Source organism: Phyllostomus discolor, chromosome 7 (assembly GCF_004126475.2).
Source record: "Phyllostomus discolor isolate MPI-MPIP mPhyDis1 chromosome 7, mPhyDis1.pri.v3, whole genome shotgun sequence".
Taxonomy (NCBI): Eukaryota; Metazoa; Chordata; class Mammalia; order Chiroptera; family Phyllostomidae; genus Phyllostomus; species Phyllostomus discolor.
Window position 1 is genome coordinate 32,421,977 of NC_040909.2, and position 22,625 is coordinate 32,444,601.

Genomic DNA, 22,625 nt, shown 5'->3' on the forward strand with positions numbered 1-22,625 from the left:
TGATCATTATAATGAGATTTTTAAATATCACAAAGGCTAGACCCATTCAAGTATGTCTCAAACCTAGAGAGAAGCTATCATTCAGAAAGTATTCCTCTGGCTCCCACATTGGCACCAACCCCACCTCTCACTTCAAGGTTTCTTTCTTTTTCTCCCATTGAAACTCTAGTCTTAAGCATCCATCTGTAGCTGATATCACAAACTCCCAGAAAAAATGGAGCTCTGTATGGTTCCAGGTTGAGAGCAGAGATGGGAATAGAGGTGCCAGGTAAAATATATGATGCTTGTGCAATATTTGGGACATACTTATACATAAAAAAGTATTATATATGTGAAATTCAAATTTACAGGGCATACTGTATTTTTACTTGCTAAGTTTGGGAACCATAGGTGGGAACTTCTCAGGGACCTGCAGCCACAGAGCACTGTCTTACTTCTCCCACTGAGAAATTCCACTGCAACCAAACTGGTTTCCTTGGAACCTTCCATGCAGACCTGGTATTGTGTTTATTATGGCCAAGTCAATTCTTCAGTAAACACTTGTAAATTCAAATAAACATTAAAACCCATATAATGTTTTTCAAAGGCTTCCATTCTCCCCACTTCCAGCTTTAGTAAGTCCCTGTCTTTATCTCTCTCTCTCTCACACACACACCACACACACACACACACACACACACACACACAAAATAAAATGATTGATAGGGGAGGGGTGGCCAATTTTTGACCTTGCATGTAGAATGTGAGTGAAATGCTCACTGGTACCTTGTATGTCGAAAACCACCCTGACTGGTAATATAGATTATAATTCTTTCATTTTTCTGCTAGTAAATATTATTTCCATGGTCTTCTTTCTGGTTTCTGCTACTACAAATGAGTCTAAAGGTCTTTCGTTTGGAAATGACCCACTTTTTTCATCAATAGTCTATAAAATTTTCTCTTTTTTCTTTAGAACTTAATGATGCCACCTGAGTGATATCTAGAATATATCTATTTGCAGCTATCCTGGAACCCTTGGCAAGCCCTTCCATAGTCAAGACTATGTCTTTCTTTAGTCTTTCTTTAGTCAGGAAACATTTCTTCTGTTGTTTCTTTTAAATTTTTTTTTCTTTTATTGATTCTAGAAAGAGGAGAAGGAAGAAAGAGAGGGAAAGAAACATCGACATGAGAGAAATATCGATCATTTCCCTCCTGCACACGCCCCGACTAGGGACTGAAACCCTGGAGATTGAACCCACAACCAAGGCATGTGCCCTGACTGGGAACTGAACCCACAGGTTTTTGGTCTGCAGGATAATGCCCAACCAACTGAGCCACACCAGCCAGGGTTGTTTCTTGAAGTATTACTTTTCCATCTAGCCCTCTAGAATCCCTGGTTCACTTGGTTTTTCTTATTATTATATTTCTTGGTTATATTTCTTAACTTTTTGCCCATGATCTCCACATCTGTGTATTCTTATCCTATTTGTGAGCTGCTTCTCCTATATCATCATCCAGAATACTAATTTGGTTCCCAGCAGTGACCAGCCTTTTACAGTTTGCCTATCAATTTTTTAAATTAAGAAGTTGTTTTTGGTTGTTTTAGAAAATCAACATTTTCACTAGTTTCCCTTGAGAGTTCTTCCTTCTATTCTCTTAAATCTTTCTTCTGCTTCATCATTTTGTTCTAACTCAGTAAAAGCCACCTGTTCTAGTTGTTTCCTAAATTCCCTTAAGTGGCTGATGAATTTTCTTTTCTAGTCGTGCTTACATGTTCCCTGGGCACTCAGACAGTTCAGGTTGTTGAGGGCCTCTTGAACCAGAAGCTGTCAGAAAGATGGGGGATTTTTGCCTCCTAACAGGCAGTGAGTTGTCCAATGATTGCCAGCCCCCTCTCCACAGTGCAGGAAGGAAGAAGCTCTGCCTCACGTGTCCCCTCTTACAGGACAGAGTGACGGTTCTCTTCTACCCTGAAGCTCAGGCAGCAGTTCCAGAGACCACGCATTTCTGGCCACCAGTGCAGCAGCTCTCTGAGTGTTCATCTGGCCCTTTAGCAGCTAGGCCTCTCAGGGGTATGGAATCCCCTGTCTTTGCCCCTGTCATTCTGCCCCCACCTGGACCAAACTCCCAGCATTACCACCTGCTTTGGGCTCACCAGCAGGCCCACTCACCACTCCTTCAGTCCAAGGAGCAGATTGTTTATGGAAAGGGCCTTGAGGCCACAAGGCCAGAGGCTATCCTCAGGAAACCAGCTTTCCCCAATATCCACTGTAAATATACAATACTACTGTTCTACGACTTCCTTATTATTGTCCTGGAAAAAAACATAATTCCTCTGGGATAGCTGAGTTAATAGCTTTGTCCAAGGTAGCATGGGAGAACAGGAAATGATTTGAGTTTGGAATCAGAAGACTTGGGTTTGAGATCCAACTCTAAGCACTTTGTAAATGTTGAAGTGTATATGTCACCATGAGTTATCTCTGTAATCATATTGCTGAACAAGACTGACTCCGGGTCTGGGTCCTGAGTAAGACCCTCCCAGTGCTCTTCTGGGCAGCAGATATTTTTCCACACAACACTCCACTCAAACTCTTTAGGGAAAGGGAACTATGATAAATCAAAGACTAAATAACAATAGCAGAGGCTACACCATATTTTCATAGCATGTTTATGAGGACATCATGTGGAACAGAGCTAAAGGGCTTACTGAAGTCAGGATATTTTACGTCTATTGCTTTTGCCTTATCTTACAAACCTGTCATTCTGACATTGGAGGAAATTAAATTGGTCTGATGTGGTTGGTTCCCTGCACAGTCACGTTGGTTTTCATCCAGTGTGCTCTGGTTTTCTGGTATTTGTAAATTAATTATTGAATGATTTGTTACAATATCTCTCACAGGATAATAATACTTGTCACAGCACATGACATGTATAATATGTTTTTGAGTTTCTTGGCAATGTGTGCTAGTAAATGTGAATTATTACTCTTGGCCTCTATCAAAGGTGTCAGATGACTAGGCATGAGGATGAATGGACAGGTGTGGCTCTCCCTCTGAGTATGATATCCCAATCATCGAGAACTCCCTCTGAAAAAGCAAGCTATAAAAATAATCCTTATTTTCATCTAATTTTTAAAATACAGCCACCATTTTCTTCTTCCTTCCTTTTTGTTGCTCACTCATTTGGAAGTTCACCAGGTAATGCACATGTCCAGGAAATATTCATTGAGAGTGAAAACACCTTTGAGCACACCTGATCATTTGACCCAAGCAAGACGTGAGAAGTCTCTAGCATGCCCCCAAAATGTGCCATTTTCAGGGATACTAAAAGCCACAGCCAGGGCCCCAGGGCCCAATTACTAACTACAGATAGTTTGTGGCAACTTTTGGAGGTCTGTTTTGAAAGAGAGATATAGAAGTCAAGACAATGAAGTCTCAGGCTCAATGCCCCTTTGGATGGCTGGGGCAAGTCACAAAGTCTATCAGGGTCTCACCTGTCTAGTGAAAGGACTAGACAAGATGTCCTCTGATGGTACTTCCAGGGAACAGCTCAGCTTGATACTAGGTTCTTAGAACACAGACATGGCAGGTGCAGTCTTAGACAAAAAGAGAACCAGATTCTCAGACTGTTGACCTGAAAGCCTATATAGATGGCTATAATACCTGGTGGGAAGCCCTGTGGATTTAGCCAAGAATGGCAGCAGGGATAAATCCCAGCAAAATTTTGAACTAGACAATGGAGGTCTTTGGTGCTGCTACTCCCTGCCATCTCCATTTGTTGGTGGCTCTCTCTTCCTCCTTTCCTCACTTTAGGATTTTATTGCCTTCATATTATCCCTGATGGCCCATAAAACTCACAAATAATTTGTCTTCTCCCAACAATGTTCACTGCTAACTTCTTCCACAATCCACCTCCAACCATCAAACTTACCTGTTCTCTATCCTATCAGAAGATCTGCTTTGTCATTCAAATTCATCAGGAAAACAAAATTGAAAATACATATGGCCAATAATATCTTATTGCTTCACATTCTAACTGAGAACATTGGGAACATGCAAACAGAGGTCATTTTAGCAAAGTGGTTCAGGTACTCCTATAAGCACTCAAAGCTCACCAGGCCAGTTGTGAGCTATCTTATTTTACCTTACAGTTCATCCTCCCACCAAAGGAAGAGGCATGGCATGGCATTAAAAAGATGATCAAAAGTGAAAACTTGGCCCCTTAGAAGTGAGAAAATGCTTGATTCTGCTTTGAGTTCTGGGTCCCATATACTGGGGATGGCATGATTGGGTTAAGAGTAACCATCTCTCCCAGTCTCAGGCATTTGGAGCTCCAAGGAACTGCAGGTGGCAGATGCACCAGCCCAACAGGACAGGAGGAGTCATGGATTTAATTCAATTGTTCCCACTTTTGCACTGGGTGACTTCAGACAAGAGTCTTTAGACAAGGCTCTTCTCTCAGACACTGGCTTTTATGCCATAAATATGGGAGCTGACCAGTGGGTCTCTGAGGTCTCTTTAACTCTTACATGATGTAGTTCTCACCTTCACTTCTCTCTTCCTGGGCAGAGGTTATAGTGTTGTTATCATCAAAGGGTTGCAGGATTGGGGGATAGTTAATTAGCATCTGTTATTCCTGCTAGCTAAGCATAAAGTCTTTTACTCCAGATAGCCCACTGTACTTTCTATCAGAAGGATGCATCCTAGCCTTTAAGAGTTGACCACTGCCCAGATTCACTTCCAAGCCTCAAGCCAGGCATCCTCTCCTAGCAGCACTTTGAATGTAAAATAAAGGTTTGTTTTGTTGGGGTTTTTTAGTCTCCAACCTATATTTGGAGGAGCAGAGCCAAGATGTTGCTTCTGGAGATGTGCTGTGCATCCTTAATGGCCTCAGCATTCCCACCAGAGGAGGTGTCACCTTCACAACCCAAATTCAGTTGAAATTTGCAAGCTAATCAGATAGAACAATGTCCCCGTACACAGCAGGTGCTCAGTTCAGTTTTCATAGCTTCCCTATCCCAGATCCTATGGCCCATAAACCAACACAGTCCAACCAAACATCTGCCAGTCACCCCACCAATAGCCCCAGCATTCCATATCAAAAGGAGTAGCCATGAGTTCTTCACAGAAAAGAACTCACTGAATGATTTCTAGAGGAGTCAGAAATCTCTGGTACGAATTTAGCTCTGAGATTTACAAACTAGGCACTTAACCTCCCTGTGCTTCAGATTTCTTTTCTGTGAAACAGGGGTACTAACATCAGCCTTGCCTTTTGCAAGAATCAACTCAGGTGACAGATACAAGTGAAAGCACCTTGTAAAACAGGGCTCTTTGCAAAGGTGGCATCATAATTTTCAGAGGAGTATTTGAAAATAGATGTATCAAACTCTATTCCCCACCCTTTAGAAATCTAATTCCCCAGGTCCAGGGTAGCACCTAGCCATATGTATTCTGAAAATGTTCCCAGAAGATTCTGATCCACACTTCCCTGTGTGTTGTAAAGATATTCATAGGATTCAAATGGAACATTTGGATGTTCCATTCCACACCAATACCTAGGTGACTCTAGAGGGAAATATGCAGGAAAGTGTGGACATAAACTCAAAGAATCACAAAGAATCATCCATCTTGGGAAAAGGATTCTGGCCCCATGATCCTTGAGAGGAAGCTGAGCCATCTGTCCAGTTGGGAACAAAGCTAGATCGAGGCACATACAGACAACTGAGTCCAGGGTGATGCTTATTGTGATGAGACAGCATGGATGTCCCAAGCTAGATTGTTACCAATGATAACATGTAATTACCAGGGCTCTCTGAGTTTTCTACTTTTCTTACTGCCTTGCCCAAAGTCAATCAAATCAGGCATTGATATTCAGGCACCTAAAACAAGTTTTTTCACTAAAATTCAGTGGTCAGAACAGGAAGCCAGATGCACCTCCTTTCATTCCTCTAGCTCTTCCCATCCCTAGTCCTCAGGATGGGACTTCACAATGTAGACATTTGGGTGCAATGAATTAACCACTTCACAGATGTTAGGCTTGTACTGGGCTCCCAGGTTACTCTCTAAGGGAAGCATTAAAAACTGAATCTTCCTACCTGACCAAGCTCTCCAAACCCCCATTCTGATGTCACAGATGACTGGGAGTCAGCCACCAGCCAATCACAGCTCAGTAATGAAGTTAATCCCAGATGCTGGACTCTTGACTATTGTTCACATTAACTAATAAATCTCCAAACTACTCCTGTTTGCTCATATTCATATATGCACTAACCCAAAACAAAGCCCTTAACAACTATCATATATACACAGCATGGTCTTTAGACATAGGTCCCTTGAAACTTGAGTACCATTGATGGTGAATATGTCACTAATACTACACAGGCCACGCTTACATGTAATGTATCTTCTATAGCAGTTTTTAAGAATGGTCTCAAACTTTGGACATTTCTCCAATTAAAAAGTGGAGTCTATATCCTTTCCACTTGAATCTGCACAAACATTTGCAGCTTCAATCAGTAGAGTATGGTAGAAGTGATGCTATATGACTTCCAAACTAGGTGAGAAAAGGCCATGCTGCTTCTACTAGGATCCCTTGGAACACTAACTCTGGGGGAAGCCAGGTTCCATGTAAAGAGTCCAGCTACCCTGAGATCACCATGCTGGAGAGATCGCATGTGGACACCCTAGCTGAGAGCCCTCATTGAGCTCCCAGGCAACAGTGAGCTACCAAACGCAGCCATGTGCATGAGTCACCTTGGATATCCAGCTTTACTAAGGATTCAGATGATGCCAGCCCCTCTTGTTCTGATAGTAACCACATCTAGACCCCATAAAAGAACTACACTGCCAAACCCTTCCTGAATTCCTGCCCACAAAGTTATGAATGAAATTAAGTGGTTAAGTTACTAAGTTTGGGTGTAAGTTGTCACACAGCAATAATAAGTGAAACACCTTCTAATTCTAATTTTAAAAAATACAATAGTGAATATGAGTGTTGGGCATGTGCTCAGATTACTTGATCTTATCACAGTCAGGCACTCTCATACTTAATGAATGGGAATTAAAGTTGGTAAACCTTCCTAGAAACAATTTTGGCAATACCCTGCTGGAGCTTTAAAACACATACATCCTTTGACCTCTCAAATGCATTCTAGAAGTCCGCTCTGACAAACTGATTATAGATATACACAAAGAATTATCTGAATCAGCTGTCAGAATGCTTGTTAGTGTTTATCTATAATAGCAAAACATTGGGAATAATCCAAGTGTCTTACTGACAGATTGGTTAAATAAGCTGTAATATATTCACACAAGAAAATACTTTATACCTGCTTAAAACCACACTTTTGAAGTATATGTGATGACACACTATTCATGATTTATTGGTAAGTAAAAATTGAGATTACAAATGGTATTTTCCTTATATTTAAAATACATGTACCTAGAAGGGAAAATCTTAAATTATAAAAGTGATATTGCCTAAATACTAGTATGACTCTCAGTTTTTATTAATTTTATTCTACATTTTTTACATTTTCTGTAATCAACACGTACTACTTTTCAAATCAGGAAAAAAATATATTTTAAAGACCAAAAAAATGTGATCCTTAAACTGCCAAAAATGTGAAAAGAACCTGTGTACCCAAGCACCAGCTACTTCTAGAGGGCTAATGGATCACAGCTCCACAACTAAGGCATGGTCCCCAATGCCTCACTTGATGGGACAATGAGTGTCCAACTATCCTGGTGGACGAAAAATAGTGAGGTCTGTGGAGGAGGAAGAAGAACAGGTAGAGCTTAGAACTGGAGACTTTAGAATGAATATCAGAAACCAAAAGTTAAAGGGGAGCTAGAAAAAGAAACTATGATGAAAAACCTCTAATCTTTTGTTCATCTAAAGCCCCCTGAGCCTTGGCCACATCATTACGAGCAGAAGGTAGCATCCCACATACAGTTTGCTATAGAACTATGGAAGGTAGCCACTAAGTGTGGTGGCCAGGGGGTGGGGTGGGGTAAAAGGAGCTTGAGTAAGAACCATAGATTACCAGCTCCTGAGGTCTCCATGAGGACTTGCATCAGAAAAATATAGGCTCTAGCACTGCACTGTCCAATATGGTAACCACTACCTACATGAGCTATTTAAATTTAGATAAATTAAAAGTAAATAAAATTTAAAACTCAGTTCTGTCACACTAGCCATATTTCAAGTGGCTAATGATGATCATATTGGACAGATCAGAATAGGACTATTCCATCACTGCAGAAAACTTTCTAATGAGCAGCACTGCCCTAGGGAATTGCTCGACCTGGTTTGTTAGATTTCTACAGGGACAGTGATACATGATGGAAAAATAGAACTGGAAGTCACAGACCAGTTAAAGCCTAACTCTCACACTTATCAAAGCTTGTGAAACCTTGGGTAATCATTAACCTCCCTGGGTCTCAGTTTCTTTATCCACCAAGTGGAAATAATAAGATCTACCTCAAAGAGTCACAATAAAGATTAAATGATACAAAGAGCACAAACCGCTAGATCAGAGCTTATACTCAGCAAGTGCTCAAAAAGCAGTAACTATTATACTAATGAGGATCCATGGGTTTCCTCCAACAGCATCTCAGAATATCCAAACCAACCAGATTGTCTGAGAAACCAGGAACCTTTGCACCCAGAATCACCCTGAAAATAATAGGTTTTCTGACTTTTCTCAAGGTTTTTTTAAAGGTCACTTGGTCTCACACCTAATGTAAGCCTAACCTGATAATCTCCTAAAGAAGCAGGCAGAAGATGGCCAGGAGCTCTGTAGACCATCATTCCTCCCCATAGCAGAACCTCTTGTCCACTTTTTCAGATGAGGAGACCGGAGCTTGTCAAAGTTATCAGTTGTGCTTCTGGGACTCAAGTGCCCCACACATCCCCTGTCACCTGCTAAAATGTCTTAGTGACAGTGGCATTCACAAGACTTTCTGAATCACAGTCTAAGCCTCCCTGGTGTGGACAAGCTTGTCAGGGAAGACAAGAGGAGATTAGCCTTCTAGTCTCAGAGGAGTGGGCAGCAAGACCACAGCTATTCCCATGGAAGGATGAACTCACTGCAAGCTGTCAGGGGTTAAGCAGAAGACACAAAACCACTCCCAGGCATTACTTAGTGGGGAAAGAAAAGAGAAACAGAATGCACAGCTTGTGGAAATGGAAATGGAGTCAGGTGTCCACTCCAATATGGATTGAGCACCAACCTCAGGAAGGAGGAATGAGGAAGGATTGGACTTCCAGGGGCAGACAGCAAGTATAAACATGAACAACACTCTTGCCATTCAGCTCCTACATAAAGCACATTTACAGAGTAAGAGAGCCAATTTCAGCATGACAGGAGTAGACATAAAAAGGATATGTGGAACCGTATGCTTCTTTCCCAGCATGGCATAACCATGTTATAACTAGACAAAGTGCTCAAATGGGTGCAGCAGCTAATTAACAGTGGCCCTCTTTAAAAAGAGAGCTCTTCTTATTTTTACGGACATGCTGAACATAACTAGCAGGATTTAAAATCAGGCTCTCCTCACTCATTTATTTTTCCCTATAACTTGAACCATGTTTTCCCCAGGTTCCAAACTAATGAAATGCTTATTTAGAAGCTGTAACCATCTGTGGCTGGTGCTGCCGTGTTCGTTTCTGGTTCCTGCCCACAGGTTGATGAGGTTCTAGGGCATGGGGAATTTCCCAGGATGCCCCAGTATGAGTAGCCCAGTTGTGTGGGAAGGGATCACTGGGAAGAAAAGACAGGCACCAGTGCTCCTTGGCTCCAAAGGGTCTGGCTCCTGGCTACTCTGGCAGGAAATCCTGACAGCAGGCACGCTGGTGGCCTTGCCTGCTGCTGTGGCATATTAAGCTACACAGGGAACTGGAAGCCTCACTCTGGCACTGCTGTCTCTACCCAGCCACAGGCATGGACTCTGCATGCTGGTGACCCAAGAGGTACTACTTCCACCTGCCCCTCATCTTACTATCTTCTTCCCTATAGGGGAAAATGCAGACATGTGATGCTTCATTCTTGCTGTTTTATTGTTTGCTCAGGAATAGTTCCCCTCCATTTGCCCATGTGATTTTTAAAAAATCAGAAACATTACACTCCCCTCAAATAGTAAAGTTGGCACCAGGACCCATCTGCCACTACTGCTCCTTGCACACTCCTCTAATAACCAGTCCCCCACCCCTGGCATCCCAACACTTGTGTCTGTCCACAGTGATACCAGGTATAAACAGCTGGCAGAACATTGAAACCACATCTTTGGATGAGCCCTGAGGATGGCAGGCTCCTCATTAACACTGTCCTTACAACAGTCTAACCTGCTGGACCCCCTCTCCTAGCCCACCTCAGCCCACAAGATTTCCTTGTTTCTGCTCATTTTTCTCCTTTCCCAGTTCCAGATTCTGAATGATAGCAATAAACATCAACTCTCTTAATGTGCTTTCATGTCCCCTTCCCTCCCCCAGCCTTTCTGAATGCCACACCCTCCATTCCATGTGCTTGGCATTGTCTAGGCCATTCACCCTCCCACTCTGGCTCCATGAGGACCAGAGCCCTGCCTGTGCTGGGCTCATGCATCCCCACACCTGGCAAAGATGCCTGACAAGTATTCGTCGGACAGATGAATGCCTATGTAGGAGGAGATAACCATGCAAACAATCCATAAAGCACAATGCAATCAGAGCTATAAAAAAACTTGAGCACAAAATCCTCTGGGAACTCAGAAAGAAGAGCAATTAATTCCACCTGGGTCGGATGCATTCCAGTCAGAGGGCTCCAAGCATGCAAAGGCATAACAGTGCCTAAGTGCAGGGAGACTGGTTCAGTGGCCAGCTCTGCTGTGTGTGTTTTTGTTCAACAATGAAGCTCTGAGGCTACAGAAGGGCTGGCTGCAGCACCTCTACGTGAGGTCAATGTGTGCCTTGGTCCAAGTAGCCTTGCCTTCCTGAGAAGTACAAATGCCAGTCCCTGAGCTCTGCTCTATGCAGTCTCCTGGGATAGGCTTTAGGAACACAAGGATAAAGGAGCCCTCAAGAAGTTCAGTGCCAAGTAATGGAGAAAGACTGGATGGGCAATTACAGGACAGTGTGTACAGTATAGTAAAGCCTGATGGTCCTGCCAAATATGGGCACCTAAACCACACTGGGTCCAACTGCTATGAGCTCTGAGATGGCAGAAATGACCAGAAATAGGAGACCAAGACAAGTTTAGGGAGTTGATGTTTTGAGGGCATACACTCAAGACACTGGTTTGTTGTTAGAAAGGCCGAGAAAGTCAGAAAAGAGATGGAGGACATGCCAAAAAGAGCTCAGTTCCCACTGCCACCAGGAATGGCTTCTGATGTTCTGGGGGGGTCCCCTCACCCCCAGGCAAAACATGCCACAGGGGATGACCTCATCTTTGGCAGGAAGGCAGGCACTTCTGCCAGGCAGCAGGTGACCTCATCTAACTCCCCTTCCCTTCCACCCACAATAGTTCTCTCCTTCATTTCTTCTCCCTCTTGAAAAAAGAGGCAAAGTAAAAAGCAAAAGGAAAAGAAAACAAGTTTGGAGAAAAGATAGAGAAGAGCAAAGAAATGAAAGAGAGGAGAGAGGTGATAACATGGTAAAGGCCACTTAGTACTAAATCGGTGACATAGCTTGGCTTTTCCAAGGGCACAGCTCAAGTCTAGAGACCTCAGCTCCAGGGCCAGGCTGGCAGAAGGCCTTCCCAGGAACCTGCTGAAAGGTGGGGAGGGCTAAGGTCTTCAGCCTCACAGGCCTCCCTGTCAATGCAAGTGACTCTGAGACCAGACTGCAGGCCAGCTAAGAAGGGGACTTGATGAACAGAGCCTGCTTTGGATTTTTCCCCTCATCAGGAACCCATCCTGCATCTGAATACTAGGCAGGTTACTGATCTCACCTTACTCTGAGGAAGGGCATGGGAGGACTCAGAGACCTAACAGTTTACAGGCTTGTCTTCTGCTTCTGCTTCATACTGCTTCAGTTCAGACTCCTTGTGATTTTTCTGGCCTGCTGGGAGGAGAGTGTATTGATTCTGTGTTTTGATAAGGTCAGCAGTGATCAGCTCTGACAGTCAAGCGGATGGTCCGTCCCCTTCCCCCTCCACTGGATGTGGTTCCACATACAGAAAAGGATGGGAAGAAACAAAGACGGAGAGGAGGAGGAGACGTCCTTTGTCTCAGTGCTTCTGAAAACCTCTTTAAGCCCCATCAGCAGGGTTGCAGTCTGCAAGAGGCAGTAAGGGAAAGCTTGATCTGTTCCAGGTGCAGTCACCTTCCTGTCCTTCTGTGCATTCTTGCCCTGCAGATTTCTTTGCTAGATGGTGACACACTTTCCTCCAAAGAACCAAATAAGTTCCACATAACAGTGACCAACACCCAATGACTCAGATTAATGGTAAGAACTTGTAGGACTATTCAGACTTAAATGACTAAGGGCATACAGAGGGCCCCTCTGAGGTTTCAGAGTTTATTTGAGCTTCAGGAGAAAAGTGCTCAGATCAGTCTCACTTTGCTGAGGCCACAGGAGGAAAGGCTGCCCAGAGCTCTCTCTCTAAGAAGAGTCCGCAGCTCCTAATCCAACCCTGCCAGGCAAGGGCTGACTTTCCTTGGAGGCCTCCCAAGTAGTATACAAAACACTATGTCTATGTGTGTGGATATTTTCTCAAGAGAGAGGATGCAGAACTTTCATTAAATTCTCCAAAATACCCATGATCCAAGAAAGATGATAAATTATTATTCTATAGAATCCTTTCAAAGATCCTTTAGAATGTGCCAGGCTCCTAAAACCACATCCCAGTTGACAGTGCCATGGGCATGCTCAAATCCGCCAGCTAGCCAAAGTTTCCCCTGAGCTATCCTAAGGCCCCACCATCTCCCAGAACTCCCTGCACTTTCCTCATACCCTGCTTTTCTTCCCCTGCCCCAATCTGGGTAACTAGAGTTATATGGCATCTTACTGCCCAAATTAGCTCTCAGAAGCTGGCATAGAGCCCTCAAAATAGTCTGAGGGCAGGGCAGCCTGGAGGTAGGTATGGGTACAGCTATCTTGGACCCTCCCCCCACCCCAAGTGGCAAACACATTCTCCATAGTCTTAGCTGCCAGGAACCTGTCAGATCCTCATTTAGAAAACATATCCTGGGTCCAAAAATCAGGCAAAGGGCCAGAAATGGTCAACAGGCACAAGGGTCTGCACTTCTGGTCTCTAGCTTCATCAATTTAAAATATCAACTCCAAGATGTCACCCCATTTCTTTCCAGACAAAATGTATTATCCACTCTATAAGATGTAGCAGATTAGGAAAGCCAGAAAGGATGGGCATGTCCTTCCAAGTAGACTCTCTGGGGTAGCCAATCTAGAAACTGAAAACATTTCTCTTCCATTTATTGTTCAGCTTTTATTTAAAGGGAAAGTCCCCGAATGGAAGTGAGAGTGTTCGGGTTGTTTTAAGGGCATCTTTCCTTTCTGTGACACAGTGAGCCTGCTCTCCATTTTTCCAAGCTCAAGAGAGAAACTCTGCTTGCCAACACTTGAGTGATTTCACCTCTAGCGTTTCCATGGTGATACACATCCCTGCACCGCCTGGAGAAAAAAAGGTGCAGCTCCAAGTGATGAATATGAAGGGAGCTCGGCAGCCTCCCTGGGCCTGGGGGGCTCTCCTGGAGGTGCTGGGTTGCATAAAGCATTGGGTTCACATGGGCTCAGACTCAGGTAGCCCAAGATGGACTTCTCCTGCCTAGAAGCATGTACATTTATTCCTGGAAACCTCAGCTGGCAGGGACTCCAGGGACTGGGGAGGGGAGACGCCAGTTGTCCAGGAAATATACACGGAGCATCTGCAACGGAATAAGCTCTAAGCAGCATGCTGATGAGAATTGTAGCGGGTCTGTGTGGCCCCTGGAGGCTATAGGGGACCTCAGTCTAGCTCTTGGCCCAGCCAACCCCATGCTACCTACAAGCTGCCTTTACATTGTCCAAACTCAGCTAGAAAACAAAAATAGAACAAAATAATTCCTCAAGAAGCTAACAGTGACCTCAGCTACTGGTGATCTCAGAGACTAAGCTAGGGTTGAAGTGTGGAGCCCCCACTTCCCCTCCATCAGACAATAATAGTAATAAAGCTACCATTGCTGAGTACTTGTGATGTGCTGGGCATTGCACTAAATGCAACTCATACATTCTTTTATTTGATCTTCACAGTAAATGCAACAATATGGGATAGGTAGTATTATTGTCTCACTTCACAGATGAAGACACTGGGGCTCAGAGAGGTTAATTGACTTGCCCAAGGCTACCCAGGTCACAGATCATTTTTGGCCCCAAATGGTAGAATCAGGATTTGAACTCAAGCAGTCTCAACTTACAGTCCAGTATTGGGCATGTTCCCAGGCCTCTGTGTGTGGGACTAGGATGGCCCCAACCCAAAAATGAACAATGACACACTGATATTCAGATTTCACATTTGTTCAGTCTTCTACTGTTAACAATAACAACTACAGTTCCCACTTCTTCAGCACCTTCTATGTGCTATAAACATTTTATATACATGACTTAATCTGTTCTGCAAAGACTCTAATAAGATAGGCATCAATAGTCCCACATTTCCTCTGAGGAAACTGAGGCCCTGAGTGATTAAGTTTGCCCGAAGTCAGATGAGTGTTTGAGTCCAGATTTGGACCCAGTTCTGACTCCAAAACGAGGGCTTCTGCACCATGTTACACTTTTCACATTTCATTTAATCCATACTTACCAGATTCTAGATAGAGTTCTTCAACTTCAGCAGAAATCCAGAAGCCTCAACTTCAGCAGAAATCCAGAAGCCTAAGCAGGATAGGGAGGCTAAAGGCAAGACCTCCCCTTTTACTGCCACCTGCCTGATCATAATTAGCTGACTCACATAGGTGCAACATATCTCTGTTGTAGCCTAGTCATTCCTTCTTCTCTTTAACCAATGGTAATTGAATGCCAACTGTGTGCAGACTCTGTGTCAGGCACCAGGGACAGAGTACAAAAGGCCCTGCCCCTGAGTTTCCCTCAATGCCAGTCCCTGGGTATGGCTCTGACATCCAGGCTCTCATTGAATTCTCACAATATGTTGTGAGGGGCAGATCCCATATTCAAGCTCACTTCTTCAGAAAGGAAACTGAACCTTGGCATGGACCATCAATCAGTCCACAGGGTCACACCGTGTGTAAAGGGGAAGTCAGGACAGGAACCAAGGGCAGCAACCAGGGCCAGCCTGAGTTCAGAGACTGAGGCTATGTGACCTGCTGCATTTGGCTGGGCAGCACGGGCTACGTGCCATGTGAGCACTGAGAAGGGAGCAATTCTGTCTAGGGATTCAGGAGCAAGGCCAATAGAGGAAACAACTTTGGTGCACCAAACATCAGGGGCAACTAACAGTAGGGATTCCCTAAGAGCAGTCCATAGGCTCCTATAGTTAATGGGTATACCTCCAGGACTCTACCAACAACCCAAAATGAGACCAAAAAATACACACCTATGGGAACTGCTCCTTTTTCAGGTGAGAACAACAATCATTTTCTTGGATTCTCAAAAGGGTTTCTGATCTGCCAAAACAGATAAAGGACCAGTGCCTTAAACTGATGCATTTGGTCAAGAGGTGACTAACAGCTATCCCTTTGACCAGCATAGGTGTAACGCATTCTGTCTCACAAAGCATCAACATTCACGAAGCTGCTCCATCAAGCCTAAACCTTCCCAGTCTGCCTCCTGGACCTCCTCTTCTTAATGCATCTGAGACTGGAATTGGTGAGAGCTTCCAACACAGGAGGGCAGGGAGAGAAGCATCTCTCTTTTCAGACCAGGAGGTAACCATTCTCTGCTCTGTTTTTTATCAATATCTGCACCCTGGACGGTTCTTCCTTTGGGGTCCTAGGTTCCCTCTCCCTGTGTTTTGATGCATTTCAAGCTGCATGCCTAACATTCCTTGCTTTGCGATCAGAGCCATTGAGGGAATGATTTATTCAGAAAGGCTTGCGCCTGGAGCACTTGGTGGATGATGTCCACTGCAAAGATGGACAAATTGAGGCCTTGCAGGGTTAAACAGTCTGTGAAGATGAAGCAGCAACAGCAACCTCCACTGCAGACATGATTTCAAATCCCTCCCACCAATAACGGCCTGGCCGAGTTATGCCAAGTTCCCAGGAATGCAGGATCAGACTGCTTAGCCAGGAGAATCAAAGCATTTTCCAGATGGTTCTGTTTGAACTGTGCTCTGCTCACTGCCTGTGTATACATTTACAAAGCCAGTCAGACCCAATACCGTCATCCAATTAGCACATGCCCATATCCAGCTCCCCCGGGCTAAACTGAAACAAGCAGGATGAAATCAAACTCTGGTCCCACTACTCTAGTAGATGTCCAGAGGCAGATGAGGAGGCAGAATTACCTGCTGCAGGCAGCTGACAATGTCACTGTAGGCCAGAAACCCCAGCAAAGGCAGAGGCTTGATACTCCACCAGGACGTCATTACTGAGCCTCTTCTCTGGGCTTGGCATGGCAGTGAGCCAGGCCTCAGGGAGTCAGAGATGAAAGACAATCTCTCTTCTGAACAAGCTCACAGTCTAGTGGGAGTTGCAGCCTGGTAAAAAGGCAATTATAACACAGTGAGATAAGGGCAGTGATAGAGTGAAGCATGGGAGACTGAGAACACACAAGAGCGGCGCTTAACTCACTAGACAGGTGTCAGGGAAGGCTTCCTGCAGGAGGTGATGCATGCACCAGTTCTTGAGGAGGCATCAGGAATTAGCAGAGGGAGTCCGTTACTGAGCAGGCAAGTTGCTCGATGTGATCAGAGCAGGGTGGGGGATATATGGGTGGGACTAATGAGGGAGCTAGAAGTGCAGGTGGCTTCCTAAGCCAGTGATACTCACACTTTAGCATGCATTGCCTGGAGAGCTTGTTCAACAGTCTGGGAAGGTGAGGCTGCAGCAGCAACCTCCCTGACAGAGCTTCTGATTCAGTGCATATAGGCTGGGGTCTGAGAATTCATGGTTCTCTTAAGTTCCCAGCTGGTGCTAATGCTGATGCTGATATTCTAGGAATTGCTCTTGGAGGTCCTCTTCCCCATTTTGAGATGTTTGGATTTGAGGGGTGAAGGGAAAGCTATTAAAAGGGTTGATTAGGGGAAGGATACCAGATTTGTATTTTGAGATGACTATGACCACGGATTCAAGGATGGATCAAATGTGATGGGACTAGAGACAGAAAGATTAATTAGCAGGTGATTGCAGTGATTCAGGTCAGAACAAAAGCAGCTCCAGCAATAACAGAGTCAGTGGTCATATAAGAGGTCCTGGGGTCTGGAGATTTGCTGTGAGTGGCAACAGAGGAATGAAGAACAGAGCCAGAGTTTCTTCCCTGGTCTGTGTGGCTCAGCTGGTTGAAGTGTCTTCCTGTATACCAAGTGATCGCAGGTTTGATTCCCAATCAGGGCACATACCCAGGTTGAGTGTTCAATCCCTGCTTGGGGCACATACAAGAAAGCAATCAATCAATGTTTCTCATTCTCTCTCTCTCTCTCTCTCTCTCTCTCTCTCTCTCTCTCTCTCTCTCTGCCTCTCTCCCTCTCTCCCCGCCACCCCCACCTCTCTCTCTCTCTGAAAATCAATGAAAAAAATGCCCTCAGGTGAGGATAACAGAACCAAGGTCTCTGGCACAGAGATTTAATCCACAGTTAGGTACCACTCCCTAGACAGAAAATGTAAAAGAACAATTTTGGGGAGCCTGGGGATAAGGGTTTGGGCTTAATAAGCTCTTCTTTATACATGTGTTAAGTTTGAGGTGCCTGCAAGAGATCCAAATGAATGTATCTGCAAGTCAGAGACACAAAGACTTGAAGACTGGGGAGAGAGATGATGTGAGAGAGAGACTTAGGTTTTTTCTCTAGTGTGAGGGGAATGTGAAAGACATAGAGGAGAATAAAACAATGACCAAACAAGGTGTAAACTGAGAAGGCAAGAGGGCCTAGAACAGTGCCTTTGAAACACCATCATTGAAGAAGATGGCAAAAAGTAATGGCAACAAAGGGCTATAAGGAATGTTCCATTTGTCTTATCCAGGAAACAAACACTGAGACAGAGCAAATGGTCCCTGGGAGCAACAATGGTGAAAGGAAGAAGAAAGAGGCAGGACTGGGCAGTAGTCATCAGTCAGAAGCCGACCTGACCAAGTACCACCAGCAGGGAGCTCCAGAGGAAAGATTCTTGTTACTGAGTCCCACATGGGAGGGAAGCGGCTGGTCCCTCCACTACCTCCTTACTCAATCACTGGCCAGGGCCACCCAAGATGAGTGAAACTTTCTCCCAAAGATGTGGGGAATCCTGAGGAAGGCTCAATTAAGTCTCATTCAGAGGGGATCTGCTCATTGTGTCTTCATGACTGCCACAAGGACTACTTAGAAAAACACTATCAAGAGTTGTCACAAAAGCCAAAAGAAAATATGCTAAAGAGGGAGTTATGGACAATTTCCCAAGCCTGGCAGGGACTTTCTGTCATGTGACTGCTGATTGAATTAACCCTAGCAGTTATGAGGTGAGCTGTGTCACCCAGGGGAAGCTACAGGGAGGCAGGAAAGTCCAGATGGGAGGTGCCCAGGAAATGAGAGGGGAGGTAGAGATAGACAGAGGTAGAGATCATGGGTGTAGATAATTCCTTCAAGGAGCTCTGCTGACAAGAGGAGAGAAAGATGGTAGTACCTGAGGAATACATGGGAGTGAAAGGAACTGTGTCAAGACAAGAGAGGGGGAAAATTGGGGACACTGACTCAGCTGTTGATCCCTCCCTCCTACCTGGATTCGTCTGGAGAACTTGGGGGAAAAGGGCAGTTGGCTGGCTGGAGAACAGGGGACAGGAGCCAGGGGCCATACAGTACCCTGGGAGGGAGGCAGCAAACATCCCACCCAGCAGAGTAGGTCAGACCACTTTCTCTGTCATTGATCCAAGCTCAGCCCTTCCACTCATGCCCCCACCTTCAGTCCCTGGAGGTCTCACTGAGCCACACACCATCATAAGTCATTGTCCTAATAGCTGTACTAGAAAAAAAGAAGAGGCATTACTACCCAGCTTAATGAAGCCAGGACTCAGAAGGCAGCAGGCAGCACACTTGTCATCTCACTTCCTCTGGCCCCTTGGGAGCCCACCAGAAAATGCTGCAGTCTTCAAGATAGGGGCGATTAACCTCTGACAAAAGTAACTCAAGCCATAAACACGTTGTGGGCTTGTTTTCTTCCTTAAAGGCTTTATAATAGGACGAAGCATCTCACAGTAACATGTCATCCTGGGGCAAATAAAGTCTGGTTAGAGTGACTGCCTGAAGCCGTCCTCCTCTCAAATCTCTACCTTGATCAATAAAAGATCACAATGAGGCAGCTTAGAGCTTAATTATATACTATTTCTGTGCTTTTGTATAAGAGAAATTTTCTAAAGAAATCAAACCGCCTGCTCAGTGCCATATGGAGTCAATATCCTGTGCTCTACAAGGTGTTAATGAATTAATCAACTAATGGCAGTGAAGGTCTTTGGAAACCATGGATGCTCAGCTTCCAAAGGAACACTTTTCACTCATACTGGTGATAATTTTAAACCATTCTTTATTTCCTAAAAATCCTGGATAATTTCTTAGCCAAGCACTCATTAGATTGTGCATATTTCTGGTATCAGTTATGTTGGTAATGAATGTCTTTCTACTTTTTTTTTTCATGCATTTCCACTCTATAAAGCCAACTCCCAATTATCTGTGAAAAAAGGAGAATGGGAGTCCACAGAGAATGGGAGTACCTCCTCTTAGTCGGTCAGCAGCAACAGCTCTCCCTTGGTCTAGGCATTGTGCTGGTTTTTCCCTTTGGGAAGGAGTACAAAAAAACAGAGGAATTACAGGAAGAATTCAGGGAACAAAAGGAAAAGGAGCAGAGAGCCAGGTCCAGAATATTCTACAAACTAACTTACTTCAGTGTAATATTAATAATAACCACAGACAAGAAGGGTAGTTTAAGGTCTTCCTAATAGGAAAGGATACATAAGGAGACAGTTACAGGATAGCAGGAGAAATTAGGACTCGCTTTTAAAGAAAAGGGGTGAACTGGAACTTGCTATCAAGAGACACTACAAAACTTGACTGAAAGATTTTGATAGTATATTAGGTGAGCTGCAGGCACACTGGAGACTTTCAGACAGCTTGGCTGATGTTTTAAAAGTCCCAACAGTTTCAGAAACATTAGGGAAAGAGATTAACCTAGAGGAAAGAGGAATGGCAACTCTAGAAACAAGAAATGAAACATAAAGAAGGTTATGATGGTCCACACAGGTTGAGAAACCAATTGTGGGGTAGAGTTGGTGGAGGGTGGATCACACTATTTGTCTTCAAGTCATGTTTTATTGAATGCTTACAAAGTTCTGGCCCAAGCTGGGATTTGAATAACCACCAAGCCCTTTTATCAAACCTGTGTCAGTGGTCAGACTGTAAACAGGGGATAAAAGCAAGAGAAATATTTGAGGAGCATGTGCATCATCACTAGCTCAGCTACCAGATGACAGCTGGGGGAGCCAGGGGTTGGGCAAGACCAGAGAGGGAGACAAGCTATCTGGCAAATGACAGTATGAGGCTTTCATGCCAGGCCAAACTATCACACTGATTCTGATTTTCTCATCTCTCTCTCTTCTCTCTCTTTTCTCTCTCTCTTCTCTCTCTCTCCTATTGGGGAAATTGGAAGGGCAAAGGAGGCTTTAGCTGCCAGAGCTAAGATGTGTTCTTGGCATTGCAATTAGAATTTGGAACACATTTTTTTGTAGAAATGTTGATTCAGACAGTGATTGAGATCCATCAGGAGGGCAGAGTGAGTGTGAAAACAACCAATTCTGGAGCCAGAGAGACCACAGAGCCCTGATTTTACCATGTACATGCTGTGTGTCCTTGAGCAAATAATTTAACCTACCTAAGCTTTGGTTCCCTTTGACACAGAGTTGTGAGAATTAAATCCTTGAGATAATATGTATAAAGATGGAGTAATGACTGAAGCACATAGGAGGGACTTAGCAAGTGTTAACTGTATTAGTATGGTTAGTACATGACGAGACTGCAGAACATTGTGGAATATGTGGGCTTTTATGGTCCAGACTTGGAACTCAACCACTACTGTTTCTACAAGAAAAGCATTCCAAGTTCAAGCAACGCACTTTAAAAAAAAAGTTATCCTCCCAAATTAATTTACAAATTAAGCACTGTCTGTTCTTGTTTTTTAGCATCCTGTGAAGATCTAAAATCACTTGATACATTTAAGAACATAAAATGTATTATGTATAACTTGGTTGCTCATAAAATTATCATGTTTGATATATTTAGAGATGTGAGGGCTAGGGAAGAAAAGAAATTCAGAAATATGTGGGGGTCTATTTCTGTTTTTCTTTTTTTTTCAGTTTGGGAAAGAAAAAGCAAAAATCTCTAGGAAATGAAAATTCTTGATGTCTTCCCATCCTTATAGTGATTGAACTCCCCTCTCCCAGGCAAGCAGAATCCTGTGGCATGAGACACTGTGCCCCCAGTCAGGGGACAGACCAGGTCACCAAACAGTAACAGGCCACCATGAGGTGCTCTGCTCCTTGCCATTTCTCTGAAGTTTCATGAATATCCTGCTCTACTCTAAAGGAAGAGTGACCCTGGCATTTATCACATTGCCATTTTACAGGTTTCTTTCTGAGCCATCAAGGAGATTTCCCAGAAAGTTTGGAGAATCCCTGTTCCAGTGTGTCCTGGTGATGCAGATTGCAAGGGAATAACAGTTGTGGGATCTCTGTGGATGCCTGAGCTTGCACGTGTCAACTGTTAATTAAGAAATAATAAGTCTTTGTAAAAGAGTGTAAAGCCAGGAGGAAAGGGCAGGCAAAGATGGCGACTGCATGCCAGTTTGAATCCTGTCAGTCGAATGTAATAGAACACAACTCAAACAGGCTTTTGAATACATAAGATTAACTTAAATAAAGGAACTTATTGCACATAATGGGAAGTTTGGAATAGGGGCATATTTAGCTTAATTCATTGGTTCAATTATGTCACCAGGAATCCATCCTCAACATGTTGCCCTTTGTCTTCAGGCTTGAACCCATGGTGGCATGGTGGCTGTAGCAGCTCCAACCATAGTGTCCTCACTCAACAATGACCAAAGGTGTACAAAGAACATCCTTTTCTTGTGTCTCTTTTTAAGAGTAAGAAAAATATTCCCAGAAGCACCCCCCAAATCACAAACACACACACACACACACACACACACACACACACACTTCATGTCTATCTCATTGGCCAGAATTCCAGTACATATTTATTCCCAAAACAACCACTGACAAACAGAACACAGTTAATATGGTTGACGTGCACTAATAGAGACTTACCTCTTGGGACCCTGGAGAGGCCAAGCACCTGACAGCTGGACACCTGAACAAAATCAGTTCTGCTAGTAGGTAAAGGATACATGGGCACCCTTGCCAAGAAATCCATGAATCTCAAGAAAACGAGGGAAAGACTGCCCATTGGAGCGTGACTCCTGAACAGTCACTGTGGGGGAGCAGCGCTTCCTGAAATGTTCCTCCAGGGCAGGAGACAGGAG

The 22,625-nt window shown here is 44.1% G+C and overlaps 1 long non-coding RNA gene across 1 annotated transcript in view; it reads right to left on the bottom strand.

Annotated features, from left to right (window-relative positions):
• Positions 1 to 17,472, bottom strand: part of LOC118501603 — a 54,581-nt gene extending 37,109 nt beyond the window's left edge. Inside the window, exons 1-2 of the long non-coding RNA XR_004904227.1 lie at positions 16,902 to 17,472; positions 16,418 to 16,609 (exon numbers count right to left, since the gene is read on the bottom strand). This is a non-coding gene — a long non-coding RNA (uncharacterized LOC118501603). The remainder of the gene's footprint in view (positions 1 to 16,417; positions 16,610 to 16,901) is intronic.
• Between the last annotated feature and the right edge of the window lie 5,153 nt (positions 17,473 to 22,625).